Source organism: Polyodon spathula, chromosome 10 (assembly GCF_017654505.1).
Source record: "Polyodon spathula isolate WHYD16114869_AA chromosome 10, ASM1765450v1, whole genome shotgun sequence".
NCBI lineage: Eukaryota > Metazoa > Chordata > Actinopteri > Acipenseriformes > Polyodontidae > Polyodon > Polyodon spathula.
The window spans coordinates 18,642,199-18,660,547 of record NC_054543.1 but is presented as its reverse complement, the minus strand read 5'-3'; the positions used below and the strand labels follow the sequence as shown (position 1 = coordinate 18,660,547).

At 38.3% G+C, this 18,349-nt stretch overlaps 1 long non-coding RNA gene across 1 annotated transcript in view; it reads left to right on the top strand.

The window, feature by feature from the left end:
• LOC121322478 overlaps positions 1–18,349 on the top strand; it is a 36,647-nt gene that overhangs the window by 16,655 nt on the left and 1,643 nt on the right. The window contains exons 2-3 of the long non-coding RNA XR_005951037.1: positions 1,572–1,638; positions 3,506–3,565. This is a non-coding gene — a long non-coding RNA (uncharacterized LOC121322478). The remainder of the gene's footprint in view (positions 1–1,571; positions 1,639–3,505; positions 3,566–18,349) is intronic.

Below are 18,349 nucleotides of genomic sequence, written 5' to 3'. Positions count from 1 at the left end.
ATGTGACACTCATAGAAATATATATTTAGTGACAAATTCTTGCTTCTGGTTGCACTCTATGACTGTATAGTATAGTCTTCCACACACTACCAGGTGTTTTTAAATAACAGACACTGACAACAGTATTACAGTTACCCTCCGTGGGTTGTATTTATTTTAGAAAAACAAAATCAAATAAACAAACAAAACCTAACCCTTTCTTGGGTCCTAAACTAAACACTTATTTTTCCCACCAAACTAAACAAGGGCACGCTAATTCTGCTTACCCTGAAACAAACTATCCATTCAGTTTTAAAGTCCTCTGTTACCTCAGTGTTTGGTCTCTTCTCTTTCTTCTCCCTTCCCCCTACCATCTCAACTTTAACAGCTTTAACTGCTAGACAATTAGATAATTAAACAATTAAGACCAATTGATGATCACTCCTGACATAGGTATGCTCCCCAGGGTCTTAAAGCCTTCATTTATCCTTTCTAACAGAATACCTTATTTTCAACAAAACATAACATAAACCCAAGTCTGTGATTTAACCTAATACATCAATTCTTGGGAACCCATTTACATTAATTTATTAACTGTAATTTACTTTTAAACACATTAAATTATTTCACTGTTTGTTTACTACCCAGTTAGTTTATGTTGTCTTCACATTTTATTATTTTAGTTTTCTTTGAAACCATCACCACAACCGTTACCCAGATGGAGTGTGCATTCATTACAGCCACAGCCCCACGGCTGACCAATTTTGTTCTGGAATGTACACTCCATCACCCCTAATAAATATTGAGAGAATTTATATATATCTATATATAGTATATTCTGGTTGATCTTCCAGTTGCAGGAGGAATGTGGCAGAGAGAAAGCCAGTCAGCTCACTTCTGGTTGATGGTTCCAGAATATCCCATAAATTCTCAATTGGGTTCAGATCTGGTGACTGAGAAGGCCATGACATATGGATAACATCAGTGTCATGCTCATCAAACCATTGGGCGACCACATGTGCTCTGTGGATGGGGGCATTGTCATCCTGGAAGACCCACTCGTCCTTGCCTTCTTCCCTTAATGATATATATAATATAGATATATATATATATATATGATATATATATATATCTATTAGCTCAGAGCCAGCTGCATATGTATTATATACATATGTGTAAATATTTCGTGTGCAGGGCCAACATGTTAAAATGTATTAATAAATAGATGTTAGAGATGCAGTACTAGCATTAAATTTGTGTGATGAGGCTGAGATCTACCGCTTGTAGATTAACCTATTTTGATAAACTGTATATATCGGTATGTTTTAGTAATTGACTTTAGTATGGTTATCTTTATAAATATTGTTTGCAGTATTACTAGTATCGTTCCACTGTCTCGCCTAATAGTTTATTTTACTGAAGTTCTAGTTATTGACCTTGATAATTCCTTTATAGCTGGGAATCTTTACTAATATTTCTATATGTGAAAACTATTTGAAATATAGCATCTAGCTAGAAAAAATAACAACTTTCCAATTTTTACAACAGGCTTTCTTATTAAAAAAATAAATAAAAATACTTTTTTGTTTTAGAAAATCCCCATGGAGTTTCTTCAGCAGCAAAGGGGAGAAGGTACAGCCGCGTGCAATTCAGCTGGGGGTAAGTTTACAAAAAACACTATGAATAATAATAGTACACAGTGGTGTCAGCAGAATTCCTCACTCACAACCTGTCAAGATAGAATCTTAATAAATTATATGCATAAATAATGAGATGTCTGTCAGTCTCACTCACTTTTTCAACTCAGTTTTTAGTGTCTGCACCAAAATGCTTTTTTTCGTGAGAAATCAGATAATGTTACTAGTTTTAAACAACAAAGGCATACATTATGTAATTGTGCAAAAAATGTACAGTATTCATTTTGATGAAACAGCCTTCATAAATCTGCCTCTATTGCACGGTTCTTCAATAGGTGGCCCGCGAGAGCCTTTCTTTTGGCCCGTCAAGCGTCAGCTGTCCATTACAAAAGCTGAAATTGCTGATACGCAAGATTATAAGATTGCCACTATATACAGTGTATCTGCTTCCCCTAACAAGCTTTTTTGGCAGCCTAATACAGGAACAAGTCAGCTGATTGGCCAAACTTTAATTCTGATGAGCTGTCATTTTGGCATGCGTCTCAAATCTCCGCCCATTTGCTTAGTTTTAGTGCCTCATTGGTTGAGCAATGAGAGAAGGCTTGTGCAATATGAACAGCGGTAGTTATTTTACTGCAGCAAAACTATCTGAATATTTTTACAAACATCGCTGGACATTAATTCGAAGCCAGAAATCCACGTCTGTATCTTAAAATGGCAATCGATGTGTGGGATTAACATATACAACAACAACAACAACAAAGTGATGCTTCAGATTTGGGAAGTGAGTCAGAATTGGGGGATACAGCTGCAAGTAACACACATCACTGAAATGCTTCACATTTTCCAGACACTGGCCAAACTAGCAAAGTAAATATTACATATAGTGATCAATATTTTGTTTTGTTGTGATCCTATTTTCTGTTATGAGGATAGTAATAAACGAAAACCAAAATGGTTTTTTTTTTCTTTGTACAACACCCCCTTTTCCACATATTTTGAAGATTTTATTTTTCACTTTCATGCGCAGCTTAAAACAAAAGGAAACTCCAGTAATGCTATTACTTTATGAAAATGTGTCATTTGCCACTTTGTAGTTTCTTCACAATAAACAATGTCAGGGATAAAATAAAAATGAAAAAGAAAAAGCGATGTCTAGTTATGTACTGTTTCTGCCTGAAATACAATGATACACTTTCACATGTGTAAGTTTGACATCCTCTGCATTTCATTTACATTTAAACACATTGGAGCTAGAATATGCATATTTGGACACCGTGGTACACTTTTAATCAGACGCCTAATGCTTATACAACATAAGTGCTTTCGTTAGTTAACTTGAATGCTTCCTGTGCAGTAATTGTCAGAGCATTTTCTAGTTTTAATAATAACACCGTGTAACACTTTTTTTTTTTTTTTTGTTCCTGGGTAGTAAGTGTTATTTCCTAATTGCTTATGCCTCAAAAGTACAGAAAATGTCTGTTATTCCCCACAAACTTTGCTTTTGTGACCAGGACAGGTAAATTTCAAAATATCACTATTTCCAGTGAGAAAACGGGCGCTTTTGTGTCTTTTCGTTCACATAAAGAAAAAAACAACATATGAATCCAAAACTACAAAAGATTTAGAAGTGAGTAGTTTTTCGAGATTTACGATTATACTGTAAATTTACATTATGAACAAGAACTCCTCTTGTTCGTAATGTTTTTGACATCTGGACAGGCTGTCCAAACCAGAAGTTACTGTAGTTGTGTTATGAGTGTGTTATCATTTTCTATCATTCTGTGGTTGTAGGCCTGGTTACCTACAATTTCATGACATTGACTTCTGTTATGTGGTGGTCATACTATTGCCTGGGGATGTAAAATATGGTTTTCTTTGTTTTCCAGGTTTTCAAGAACAGATCAACAGTGATAGAGCTCTTCTGTGTTTAAAAGAAAATTGTCAAGGTACCTTTCCATCCATGTGTCTAAAAATGACATGTAAAATAAACATGTCTAATCAAGCCCTTCTACATAAGCATTCTGTATAAATGGGCATGATCTTTTGGGTCCCGATCAAATCCCTATTGAAGTGAATGGTGTGATTCTCTCTACAATCTGGAGCTTTTGGAATCCTGCATGATTTGTTTGTCAAGTCAATGTAAATGTGACTGCAGTTCTGGTACAGTCATGTGATTTGTTATATTCTTTTTAGTTTTATAACTTAGTATTTAAGAAAAACAAAAGCAAGACATTGCTTATCCCACCGGTGCCATTCTGAATTGTGAAGTTGTTGAAAAGCAAATAAAATGGCTAAACGATCACACAGTGAGCTATCTTTCGAAAGAAAATGTGCACTAATCAGAGAAGCTGAAAGTTTACCAAAACCAACATAAAAAGAGCTAGGTTAACAATTCAAAATCGCAAGGCAAATTGTTTCGGACATTGTGAAAAGAAAATATGCCTACTTAAAGCAACTTGAAGAAAACCTGAATGCCAGCAGAAAACGCCTAAAGCCAGCATGCAGGTTTGAACAAGTGAACATTTTTCTATGGGAATGGTTTAACCAGGCTTGTGCAAAAAAAAATGCCACTTTTGGGGCCAGTACTTCAGGCTAAAGTACTCGAATTTGCAAACCATCTGAATATTGAAGATTTCAAGGTTTCCAATGGATGGCTAGAGAGTTGGCGATCACAGTATGCTGTGAAATTCAGCAAGCTTTCCAGTGATTCGTTCAAAGTAAATTTAGAGAGTGTGTCTGAATTCAAAGCAAAACTGGCTGAATGGTGTGCTGGTTATGACATTAGTGATATTTTTAATTGTGATGAAACTTGCCTTTGGTTCAGTTTGTTGCCTGATAGAAGAAAGATTGACTAGTGTAAGGGAGGCAAAGGAAAGGCTAACTGTATTGTTCTGTTGCAGCACTGGAGAGAAGTTAAAGCCACTTGTTATAGGAAAAGCTGCAAAGCCTCTGTGTTTTAGACACATTGATCCACCAACACTACCTGTCACCTGGACAGGCAATAACAAAGCCTGGGTGACAACTGTACTTTTTGTGACTGGCTCAAGGAGCTGAACAAAACGATGCACACAAAGAAACATAACATTTTACTTCTGCTTGACAGTCCAACCTCTCATTGCACTGAGGAACTTAGCAATGTGTAAATGCTGCTTCTGCCTCCAAACACTACCAGCTTTTTACAACCTTTGGAGCAGGGCATTATTCAGAATGTGAAGTTGCTTTACCGTATGCATCTGATGAGCAACTTGGTAGCAAAGATTAACAACAGTTCATCTGCAACTGAGCTGTCAAAGTCCATCACAGTTCTGGAAGCTATCTGCTGGATTGAACAAGCATGGTCCCCGGTGAAGGAGTCCACCATCACAAAGTGCTTTGCCAAAGCTGGATGGGGACAGACAGTGAGATGATAATCAAAACCGAAGCTTCAGGGAGTAATGAAAATGAGACTTGGCTGCAACAGCTTATTGAGCATGTTGGAGTTCAGATCTCAACTGCAGAGTACGTGAACTTTGACAGTTTTCCAACAGAGGAAACCTATGGGAATGACTGGGAACAGCAGCTTTTGGCTCAACACCTGAATCCGGCCACCATCAATCTAAAGTCCAATCAGATGTTGAAGAATAAATTTTAACTCCCCCATCACTTCGTGAGGCACTGAATACGCTTGAGGGTCATAAGAAGATGCTGCAGCATGTTAATGGATTGACTGAACTCATTGAAAAAACATTGTGACCACAAAACTTAAAGCTGCAGACAACAATCTTTTGACTTAAAGTACTGTTTTTTAAATTGTTTTTAAATGAAAGGTATTTTAGTGCTGAATGTCATGTTAAAAACCAATCCCTCCAAAAATATGTTGATTTGCCAATTTGAAGCTGGAGAGCTGTGTTTACAAAGCTGAAAGCCGCTAGGACGATTAGACTTCAAGACGAGCAGTTGAATTGCCCCTTAATAATTTTGCTTGAATTGGTGTGTTTAGAGAGAGTAGCGTTCCTGGAGCAGGGCCTGCCGTTGCAGAGGGATTAGTGCACAGCCAAACTCAGCAACCTTCTATTTAATTAGTTTAACAGTGTTAGCTGAAGTATCACCCCAGGTGATACCATTATTGGTAGCTCGGTGGTGGTGCCTGGTTTGACCAGCATGGTTTTTGTTTTTGCAGCAAAACTAAAAGACTGGACACCTATACCTGCATATTGACTCCAATCCCTCTGTCTCTGTCACTCCTTCACAGCTGACACCTACACTCCTTTTACAGATCCATATTCATATTTTTTTTATATTGAAATGCAAGATGCATGCATATTGGATACAAATTGTTGATGTGTTGTTATGTTTAAAGTTTTGCTGAGGAATTGGGGGTTTTTTATTTATTTTTTTAATAAATGTAGTCGTCTCCAATTTTTTTACCCCGGTTTTCTCCCCAATTTAGCGTGCCCAATTGTTATCTGTATCCTCAGCCCACTGCTAACAACCACCCCCTGTCAACTTGGGGAACAGAGGCTGGAGCATGCGTCCTCCGAAACGTGCTCCTGCCAATCTATCATGTTTCGCATTATGGATCCACAGTGAGGCCACCAGACCTATAGTGCCGGAGGACAACACAGATCTGGAGGCTCCACTGCAGAACAACAGGCACCCTATCAGCCACAGGGGTCGCTGATGCGCAGTGAGCCGTGGATTCCCCTGCTGACCTAAGCCCTCCTTACCCAGGCAGCACTCGGCCAATTGTGTGCCACCCCCTGGGCACTCCCGGTCACAGTCAGCTGTGACATAGCCTGGACTCGAACCTGCGATCTCCAGGCTATAGGGCTCGTCCACATGGAGCGCCTTTACTGGATGCGCCACTCGGGAGCTCCTGAGGAATTGTTTTAATAACATTCCAAATATTCAATTTCCTTTTGTTTTGATTTAACAAAGTGTTATTGAAGCACATTTATCCTTTTAAATTAAAATATTTGTACAGTCTACAGTACACTATTAAAGCATTCAGATGGTGTTGTCATTTTACCTTTTTTAAGTTATATTATTAACCCTTAGCGATCCATTTATTCAACGACTGTCGGGCGTGTCAGGTCCAATTTATTTTCACACGCGTTGTTAATCTGCAGTGATTGCTAGATTACCATTTCTAGTAATCGGGTAAGGTGTTAAATGACTGAGTACCATGCTGTTAATAGACTAAATTAGTTCTCCTTTCAGTACGCGCTGATGAAGACAACATGTTGGCGTACCTGTTTTTACCTTGTTTTAATGAAAGTATGAATAATTGATACACTTTTAGGATGTAGACTTTTATTTAGCGGGAGTTGCTGTGTTTTCTCTTTGGCGGTGGCAACATCTAAGAAGTGTTTCCTATTTCCTAAGGTCAATGCTCATGACTCCACCATCAGAAAAACACTGGGCAAAAATGGGTTTCATGGCAGAGCAGCAAGGCGGAAACCACTGCTCACTAAGAAGAACATGAATGCTTATCTCAAGTTTGCCAAAAAGCACATGGATGATCCTCAAGAGTTCTGGAACAATGTTCTATGGACAGATGAGTCAAAAGTAGAACTTTCTGCCCAACATGGGCCCTGTTATGTCTGGTGAAAACCAAACACTACATTCCACAGTAAGAACCTCATGTCAGCAGTCAAGCATGGTGGTGGTAGTGTCATGATTTGGGGATGCTTTGAGGCATCAGGACCTGGATGACTTGCATTCATTGAAGGAACCATGAATTCTGCTCTGTATCAGAGAATTCTACAGGAGAATGTCAGGCCATCCGTCCTTGAGCTGAAGGTGAAGCGCAGATGGGTCGTGCAGCAAGACAATGATCCGAAACACACAAGCAAGTCTACATTAGAAAGGCTGAAGACCAAGAAACTTAAAGTTTTGGAATGGTCTAGTCAAAGTCCAGACCCAAACCCCATTGAGATGTTGTGGCAGGACCTGAAACAAGCAGTTTATGCTCAAAAACCCACAAATGTCACTGAGTTGAAGCAGTTCTGCGTGAAGGAGTGGGCCAAAATTCCTCCATGGCACTGTGCGAGACTGATCAATATTTACAGGAAGCGTTTGGTTGCAGTTATTGCTGCTAAAGGTGGCGTAACCAATTATTGAGTCAGACGGGGCAGATACTTTTTCATGGTACTGTACACACACTGATGCTCAAAAGAAACTCAGTACTTGGGTCTGATGAATTTAATCAAATATTTTAAACCGAGATACCAAACAAAATGTGAACAAAAGTACAGATTGAAGAATCATAAATTTTTAGTATGAAACATGACACACTGTCAAAATGAAAACATTGCAAAGTTAGTATCGGGTATGACCTCCCTGAGCTTTAACACAATCCTGGCAACGTTGATGCATAGACTTGATCATCCTCTGGATTGACTGCTGTGGGATGTTCTGCAGCTCTTCCTGTGCAGCTGCAGCCAGCTGGCGACGGTTGCCTGGTCGCAGTTGCCACACTGGTTGGCTTGAACAACGCAACACTCAGCATAATGGTCCTGGTCTGTTGTGGTGAACTTCTGCCTTCTAGGACGTGGCCTGTCCCTCACAGAGCCAGTTTACTGGTTTCTCTCTCTGGATTAGTCTGCTGATTGTTGAAGCAGAACATCTCATTCTCCAGGCAACTTCTCTCATAGACAGGCCGATAGCATTCAGGCGATCTTCATTACTCAAGCGGGATGTGGTCGTATCTTTCACTGTTCTTACGTTAATTAAAATCATATCTTCTCGAATGGCTATTCATACAGATTAACCAGCTCATTTTGACAATTTTAACACAACTCAAATAACAAACACTGAGCACCTGGCATTTCTATAAAATCGCATGACTTGAGCTCAGTATTTTGTTATCCCAAAGAAAAATACTACTCAAACAATCAACAAACCTATCTGTTCACTATTTAAAATGCAAATAACATTATGTATGTGTCCAGTGAGCTGTTGATGTAAAACTTAGACTATTGCGTTTTTTGTGTGTGTGTGTGTCTATATATATATATATATATATATATATATATATATATATATATATATATATATATATATATATATATATATATATATATATATATATTTATTGTAAGGTGACACTGGTTTTGTGTTGGGAAATATTTTTAAGAAAAATAAACTGAAATATCTTGCTTGTATAAGTATTCAACCCCCACACATTAATATTTGGTAGAGCCACCTTTCGCTGCAATAACAGCTTTAAGTCTTTTGGGGTAAGTATGTACCAGCTTTGCACACAGTGTCGGAGTGATTTTGGCCCATTCTTCTTGGCAGATTTGCTCCAGGTTGTTCAGGTTGGTTGGACGACGCTTGTGGACCGCAATTTTCAAATAGTGCCACAGATTCTCAATGGGATTGAGATCAGGACTTTGACTGGGCCACTGTAGGACATTCACCTTTTTGTTCTTGAGCCACTCCAATGTTGCTTTGGCCTTGTGCTTGGGGTCATTGTCCTGCTGAAAGGTGAATTTCCTCCCAAGCTTCAGTTTTTTAGCGGACTGAAGCAGATTCTCTTGCAGTATTTTCCTGTATTTTGCTCCATCCATTCTTCCTTCAATTGTAACAAGATGCCCAGTCCCTGCTGATGAGAAGCATCCCCACAGCATGATGCTGCCACCACCATACTTCACTGTAGGGATGGTTTGTCTTGAGGCATGGGCAGTGTTAGGTTTGCACCACACATAGCGCTTTGAGTTTTGGCCAAAAAGCTCTATCTTGGTCTCATCTGACCACTAAACCTTTTCCCACATCGCAGCTGGGTCACTCTCATGCTTTCTTGCAAACTCCAGACATGCTTTCAGATGGTACTTTTTGAGTAACGGCTTCTTTCTTGCCACCCTCCCATACAGGCCAGTGTTATGCAGAGCTCTTGATATGGTTGACTGGTGCACCATTACTCCACTCCCAGCCACTGAACTCTGTAGCTCCTTCAAAGTGATTGTTGGCCTCTCTGTGGCTTCTCTCACACGTCTCCTCCTTGTTTGAGCGCAGAGTTTTGAGGGACGGCTTTTTCTTGGCAGTGCCTGGGTGGTGTGATGCAGCTTCCACTTCCTGATTATTGATCCAACTGTGCTCACTGGGATATCCAAACACTTGGATATTTTGTGCCCTTTCCCTGATCTATGCATTTGTATTACTTTATCTCTAACTTCTGTAGAATGCTCTTTGGTCTTCATTTTCCTTCAGATTCACAGCCTTACCAATGATCCTTCAACAGTGGGCTTTTTGTCTCGAAAATGTGACAGCAACTTTAATGGTTCACAGGTGGAGGTCAATGGTAAGGTAATTGTGTCCTCGTTAGGGCAATTTCTTTCATCAGTGTAAACTGGGAGCTTCCATAGCACAGGGGTTGAATACTTATGCAAGCAAGATATTTCAGTTTTTTATTTTTATCTACCTACAGTGCCTATAGGAAGTCTACACCCCCTTGAACTTTTTTTTCACATTTTGTTGTGTCAGTGCCTCAGAGTTTTATGCCTTTAAATGAGGATTTTTTTTTTCCATGTATTTGCACAGCATACTCTACATTGTTAAGGGGAAAAAAGTTATATATTAAAAATACAAAACTGAAAGATCATAATTGGATAAGTCTCCATCCCCCTGAGTTAATACTTGGTGGATGCACCTTTGGCAGCAATTACAGCTGTGAGTCTGATGGGATAAGTCTCTACCAACTTTGCACACCTAGATTTGGCAACATTTGACCATTCTTTACTAAAACTGTTCAAGCTCTGTCAAGTTCCTTGGGGAGCGTTGATGGACAGCAATCTTCAAGTCATGCCACAAGTTTTCAATAGGATTTAGGTCGGGGCTCTGGCTGGGCCACTCAAGCACATTTTCCTTTTTGTTCCTTAGCCACTACAGTGTAGCTTTGCTGTGTGCTTTGGGTTGTTGTCATGCAGATAGGTGAACTTCCGTCCCAGTTTCAGCTTTCTTGCAGAGGGCGGCAGGTTTTCCTCAAGGACTTCTCTGTACTTTGCTCCATTCATTTTCCCTTCTATCCTGACAAGTGTCCCAGCCCCTGCCGATGAGAAACATCCCCATAACATGATGCTGCCACCACCATGCTTCACAGTAGGGATGGTGTTCTTTGGGTGATGCGCTGTGTTGGGTTTGCGCCAAACATAACGCTTTACATTTAGGCCAAAAAGTTCTATTTTAGTTTTGTCAGACCACAAAACTTCTCCTGAGTGTTTTTTTGCATACTTCAAACGGGATTCAAGGTGGGCTTTCTTGAGTAATGGCTTCATTCTTGCCACCCTACCATAGAGGCCGGGTTTGTGGAGTGCTTGGGTGATAGGTGATGTGATAGTTGTCACATGCACACTTTGACCAGTCTTGGCCATAAAAGCCTATAGCTCTTGCAAAGTTGCCTTTGGCCTCTTGGTAGCCTGTCTGATCAGTCTCCTTCTTGTTCGTTCATCCAGTTTGGAGGGACAGCCTGATCTAGGCAGGGTCTTGGTGGTGCCATACACCTTGCACTTCTTAATAATCATCTTGACCGTGCTCCAAGGGATATTCAAGGCCTTTGATATTTTTTTATACCCATCCCCCTATCTGTGTCTTTCATCATCTTTGTCCTGGAGTTCTTTTGAAAGCGCCTTGGTGCTCATGGTTGAGTCTTTGCTTCGAAATGCACTACCCAGTAGAGGGAACCTACAGGAACTGTTGAATTTATCATGAAATCCTGTGAATCACTACAGTTTAACACTGATGGAGGCCACTTAACTTGGTGTGTGATTTTGAAAGTGATTCATTACACCTGAGCTAATTTAGGATTGCTGTTACAAGGGGGGTGGACACTTCTCCAACCAAGCTATTTAAGTTTTTATTTTTAGTTAATTTTCTATAAATTTCTAGAATATTTTTTCACTTGGAAGTTGTGGGGTAGGATGTGTAGATAAATGAAAAAAAAACAAAAACAACAATTTTAATGCATTTTACTTCCAGGTTATAAGGCAACAAAAGGTGAACATTTTGAAAGGGGGTGTAGACTTTCTATAGGCACTAAACATATACACACCCACCCCTTGTTATATCGCCCCTCGCTATACTGTGAATTTGGATACATCGCAGTCCTGGAGTTGGCTCCCCATTTTTACTGTCTAACTGTGTATGCCTCAGCTGCAATATACATAGTCACTTACAATTACTGTTCATTTTATTTTGTACTGCACATAAGAAACAACAATATACAAAACAATTAGAAACAAAGCATTAATATCATACTGTTATCATATACACATGTATTGCACAATAACAAAAAGCAACTTAAATATCACAAACTACACGAAAAGCATGTTGCGTAGAGGATTTATACTGGACCCTGATGCACCCGATACAATGAGGGAGTGGTTGTACAGTATTTGTTAGCCTATTTGTTTTTCTATGGGTTTCTTGCTGTATTGCAGTCCTTGATATATAGCAGATTTATATTGGACCCGACACCCGCTATATATCCAGTGGGTGGTGTGTGTGATATATATGGCAGGATTAGTCATACTTTCACTCCAACTACATAACCACTCTGCTACATACATTCATATCTTAACCCTTTCAACAGACTAGGCTCCTACATTTACCCTAATCAAATGACAATACATTGTCTCAATATCAGTTGAACAATTTTGCTATTCCTGTAATGTCTGTGAGTGTGTATTATAAGTTTAAAAAGTGATATCTGAAACAAAAACACATTGGAAATGTGAAAAATGCCAAGTTATCAAAAATGCCCAGCCATTTATAGTAGAGATAGCAACACAAGCCAAGTTTCAAGAAACCATTGGGGTAACCTTACCCAGCACAAAGCAAATAGGCACAACTGTAAAACCGGTGTTTTCCATGTGTTTGATCCGCATTTATTGTGCCTTAAAAGCACAAGCCAAGTTAGTAGAAACAATTGGGGCAACCTTGGCCCCCACCATTTTTACAGGTGTGCCCATTCGCTTGGTGCTGGGCAAGGTTGCCCAAATTGTTTCTTCTAACTTATTTTGTGTTTTTGATACCTCTACTTTTAAATGGCTGGGCACTTTTGATAACTTGCCGTTTTTTCACATTTCCAATGTGTTTTTGTTTTAGATACTATATACATATTGAAAAAAATTCTGATAATATGTATAATATTTTAAGAATAGTGTGTTTCTTAGGTTCATTTAACAACAATAACAAAAAAAACAGGAACCTGTTATGTTTTTTTTTTTTTTTTTACATAATTAATTTTCCCCAAAATGATATGGTTTAAAAAAATAACAATAATAATTAAGGAATAGATGAACGTCGCCCACGTGTACAGTGCTAATGCGAAATGGCTACAGGAAAGCAAATGCAAGTTGTGCTTACAATTGAAAAAAAGTTGGAAATACTTTCACTTCTGGAAAAGGTAATTACCAGCGATAAAATAGTACAGTATTTTAGAGAGTCCTGTGACTGATATTAAGTCTGCCTCAGAGATTTAAAAGTTTACAGTGGGATTTTTGAGATCCGTTGTTGCTCAAGAGGAGTACTCGAGCATTACAATTTCTGAGTACTCGAATCAAACGCCACTCTCCTCTACATACTGTACTAGTGTACATAAACCTCCCAAACAGTGCCACAAGACCTATTTGAAATGCCAAACTAACACGCACTCAAGTATTATATTAAGTAATTAATATAATGTTTGCCTTCTTGTGCAGTTAATTGTATATGATCAAGTATTACTAAATAACGTATTCAAATTGAAAGAGTTGCCTGGGCTACCTGTTTGAAGTGTGTCTCAGAGGTCATTTACTTTAGTGCAGTGATTCCAACATACAACTACTTCCAAACATGCCTTCCTTTGTTTCGAGATGCCATTTTAACGAACTTACCTCGCCGTGGAATTAATACCATACCATGCCCACTACAGGCATAAACACACACAGTGCAGTAATGAAGTGCCAGATTGGCTGAGAATAAAACACGCCCCAGTGTCAATCTTTCTGTTACACCAATTAGAAAAGCTACTTGGAGGTAATTGCAAACATTTTATGATATCTGCCCTTACTGAGGCACTAGAGCAGTCTGATACACGACGGACTACTGATGATAAAATACTAAAATTAATGCATTAAAAAAATATACATTTGGTGACATTTGTCACATGACCGGTTGTATGTTTAACATATTAAAGGTTTTACCACTTCTTGAGAGTAAACATTTAAAATTCTCTCCTATCCCTACAGTTAAGAACATTTTAAAGAAAAAAAAAAGATTTATTTATTTATTTATTTTGAATAACACCAAGAAAAAAGTTAACATTCTGAAGGACTTTTTTTGAGAATAACAGTTAACTTTTTTTCTTCAGTCCAAAGTTCAGAGAAAGGTTGAATTTAAGAAGATTTAAGAATATGGCCCTTGGTCAGCAGAAAGGATAACACGGTGTGTAGATTCACTGGCTGCATTAATACGGCCTGAAGTTATTGCTTCTTTTCCACTGTCTTTTTCAAACAGCCACTTAAGGAACATATACAAACTGTCACATAACATGTCTGCAGCTTGATTGCTTGGTATGTGGCTTGAAGGAATCTGGGATGGCTTAAACCCTTTTAACTCTTTGTAGATCAGCTTTTATAATCTGAGCTGCATGATAGAGTGTACAAGTAGTTCCACACCTGCAAAATCCATGTACAGGCTCTCATTCAACTTTTGTTTCAAATTATCAAATACATCTATGGTGTGATTTAGTGTGATGACACTGCTAACAATTAGTGTCTTATTGCTATTGTGGGCTTACAGAAATAAAATTTGGTTACCATAATAATTTAAGCCGCTTTTTTATCTTATCACTGCAGTAGTTACCAGCCGCACCAACCAGTTCCTTATATTGCCTAAGCAATGCAGCTAATGCAAAGGGATGGCCCTTCACAAGCTCAAAGTGAATATATTTTACTAGCTTCTCAAATGACTCGCCTTTTGACAAATAAAGCTGTCGTGCATATTTACGTTGTATATCTAGGATTTATATCACAACTGTGTCCTCGCCAATTACTATTAAAGAAAATACCCATTATAGCTCATAATGTAATTATTTAACCATAATAAACACAATACCTCAATAAGAACTAGCGGTTCTGGCATAATTATCCCTAGATTCATGATGAAAAAAGATTAACAATTAATATTCTGTATGTGTAAGTATTTCAAATCAGTCATAAATGTGTATTTGTTATAAAAAAAAAAAAAAAGAAACCTAATAATACAAATTATTACATTTATTCATATTCTCAAAGGAAGAATAAAGGTTAGGCTTCAACATGTATAAAGAAGAAATTCAAGGAAAAGTAATGCATTGCTAAATGTTCATAATTGAATACTTGATGTGTTTTCTGGTCATAGAGTTCTGCATTAGTGAAGCAGTCTTTAATAGTTCATCTCGCATTGTTCGGTTCAGTCACACATTACGTATACATGCGCTAGCTTCCAAGTGGCTAAGTACACATGTACAATGTTCCAGCATCTAGTTGAATAGACGCACGTTACGTATTGTGACAATATCAATATCTTGGCTTTAGTTCAGTTACTTGTAAACACGCAATATAAGTTTGATACTTATTCTGTTGGTGTAATGTTTAAAACAAAGTCTTCTTAACACGGTTGTCCTCTCCGTAGAAGTTAGTTGTGCAGCTGCGCAGTGCGGTATCTCCGTGAAGTCTGTAGGGAAAAGCTTTCGTCTTTCCGAGATGTTTTGAAGAAAGTTAATCCAAAGCAAGAGCGAATCCAGAGAGCCACATTGTTTTGAGTTTAAATAACACAATGTGTAGGCATTCCCTTGTACTGTAAACAAGTCCTTGTCGGTCCTTCCATTGGTTCACAGTATTTGATAGACAGTTGCGCATGTCACATAAAAAGGGTGTGTTAGAAACAGAATGTATCCACCTATCTTGTTATCAAAGGAGTTTACATTTATCATTTAAACCTCCTATTCAATATAATATATGTATTTAGTTACATTCATTAGAGAAGCATACACATTTCAGTGCCATTCTCGATGCAAAAATATGATTACAAGCATATAAAACATCATAATACAATCAAAGGATTTAAAACACAATAAACACTTCATGTTTATTGGGAAACTTACTTAAAATAACTATTAAACTTATGTCTACAAGTTATGTAATTGAAAATGATTCTTAAAACATTTTAACTAACTTTTAACACAATAATGGTACAATTGCATCGTCATTGTATCTTGGCTTGGTAAGTTTTATGACACCTTAGGAGATTAGACAGTTGGATAGCATCTTGGAAGGCGAGCTTCAAAGAGTTAACACTACGTTTGGCCTGTGCCTTGGTCTAATCAACAAGATTTGAAGTAGATATGGTTAAGATTGTTCTGGAATCTGTATTAACAACCCAATCACCACAGCATGTCACCCAGACAATAGTCTGAATTAAATATCTGGGAAATGCTTATATTAAAATGAATTTAACCATGAATTTCCTTGACAAAACACCTCTTCCAATCAAGATCTGATGTTAAACAGCAGGTACCACAAGGGCCCAAAAACAGTTTCCGCTATTTTAGTGGCCTTGTTATTTACCAGTCGTTCAAGTAATATTTTATTTGTACATGTTTTAAAGCAATTTTCATGCCAAAAGATCCCTGTGGATTCATCAAGGTCAGTAGTAATCCTGACTGAAAGTTCATCTTTTCGGATCTTCATAGATTCGCAAAATTTCTTTACACCTTCTGACTTAACATGTCTTAAGTGTTCATTGAAGTTGGACTGACATGGCACACCTGGACCAATGTGTGGTGAAACTCGGCCACTTTCTGGCTAGAAGAAGCTTCAAGGACTATCTTCCATAGTTTAGTGTTGCCTTCCCTTTTAGCTCGCAGGAACACAATCCATCTAGAGTACAGGTGACACCCTGCTGCACACAGCAGTCTCAGAATGCAAATACAACATTCCATAACTGGTGATTCCCAGAATACAGAAATTATTTTCTGTGCACATATCTATCAATTTCATTTTGAAAAAAAAAAAAAACAATTTAATACAATGTCATTGCTTGTAAGCAATGCAATAGAAAGCTTAAAACTGATATTTAAAAAACATTTTCAAGAAGAAAACAGAAAATACAATTACAAACAAAACAATATATGATTTATATATTTGGGGGGGGGGGTTACTTGTGCCCCAGACTAATAAGGCTATCCCTTATGAGAAATAATGAACGTGTTCACAAGCGTCATTCAGTCATTTCCTGTGAGGGAAGTCACAGCCACTACAACTACAAATATCTCATAAACCATTTCAACTGGGAATTGCATTGTTTGTGTAATGGGAACTCCTCAGGCAAAATATAATATCACCCTTCAGTTTGACCTGAGAAGTAAGATGGCAGCCATATAGGGGTCATCTTACTTAATCTAATGAAATTGTGTCCGACTTTCTATATATGTCGCACGTTGTTGCATGTATCTAGATAACTCACTTATTAATTTGTTAATATTCTTTAGCACTAGTATAAGTATCTGAGACTATCAGACTGTGAGGATATATGGAGGTATCTGTCTGTTTGTCATACTTGCATAACTACTTATAACAGCTGGTGGTCCCAAGTGCTTTTTTAACCGAAAATGCTTTCAATAGTGTTGTGACGAATTTTAGGTTGTTTTTTTGAAAAATGCAGTTATTGCAGAAAACTGACAACCTATTTATCACCATATTGGTATGAGTAGTCATACCAATAGCCTGTTTTTACAGGACATGTGCATGTTGAGACATGATTAAATTATGCAACTTCATACAAAACGGTTGAATGGCTTTTTAGAAATTCATCCAAGTCTTTGAAGTTTACCCTTTGATCTGCAGTGGTAGCTCTGGCCCTACCTGTCGCGAGACTGTCACAGTGCTGGAACACAAATATGTGTCAAGGTTGCAATCTGGTTTTTCTGGCCAGCTTTGAATCAGCTGCACTTCATTTATCCTGCCACCAGGTGGCAAAACAGAATCTACATTAAACAAACCAGGGATTGCTGTGGATTTAGACTAAGCTTTAAAGGCAATCATGACATTTGTCGGAACACAGCTAAGATGCACATGGTTCGAAGTTGTGCTTTGATGTCAAGGAACTGGTTTACATGCCATTTGTAAACAGCAAAGAAGAGGTGCAGTGCCTTGAAAAGACATTCACAGACTTTGGAATTGATAACTTTCAGAAGAAAATGATTGGTCTGTGTGCTGATGGTGCAGCAGTTAATATGGGGCAGGGGAAAGACTGGCAACCTTGCTAAGGAACATTTAATTATATCATTTAGCCTGTTAAACCTGGAGTGGAATGTCCCTCCAGAACTGTGACTGGAGACCCCTGCAATAGTCTACAACAGCTTAGGGAACTCCAGGAGTTTGGTGAAGCCATGGAGGAGAAGGTCAGAAAACCAGAGAAGTACGTGAGACTCGGTGCCCACCATTTTTGTGAGAATCCAGAAGCTGAACGATGACAAGACATTTGCAACAAACAGGTTGGCAGTCTTAAAGATGAGAAGGGAGATTTCCTTTCAAAAGTGCAGTAACTTGATTGACATATATTTGACCCCGAGAGAGCTGGGGAGAAATTCCAAACCTCTGAGACCTTCTGTGAAGCCATTTGGAAAGCGGTCATTGTCTGAAAATAACTGATACTCAGTGGTGTGACCAAGAGACAAAGGGCCTGCTATGAAGCTGGCATTATCACGGCTTTATTAATAAATACAT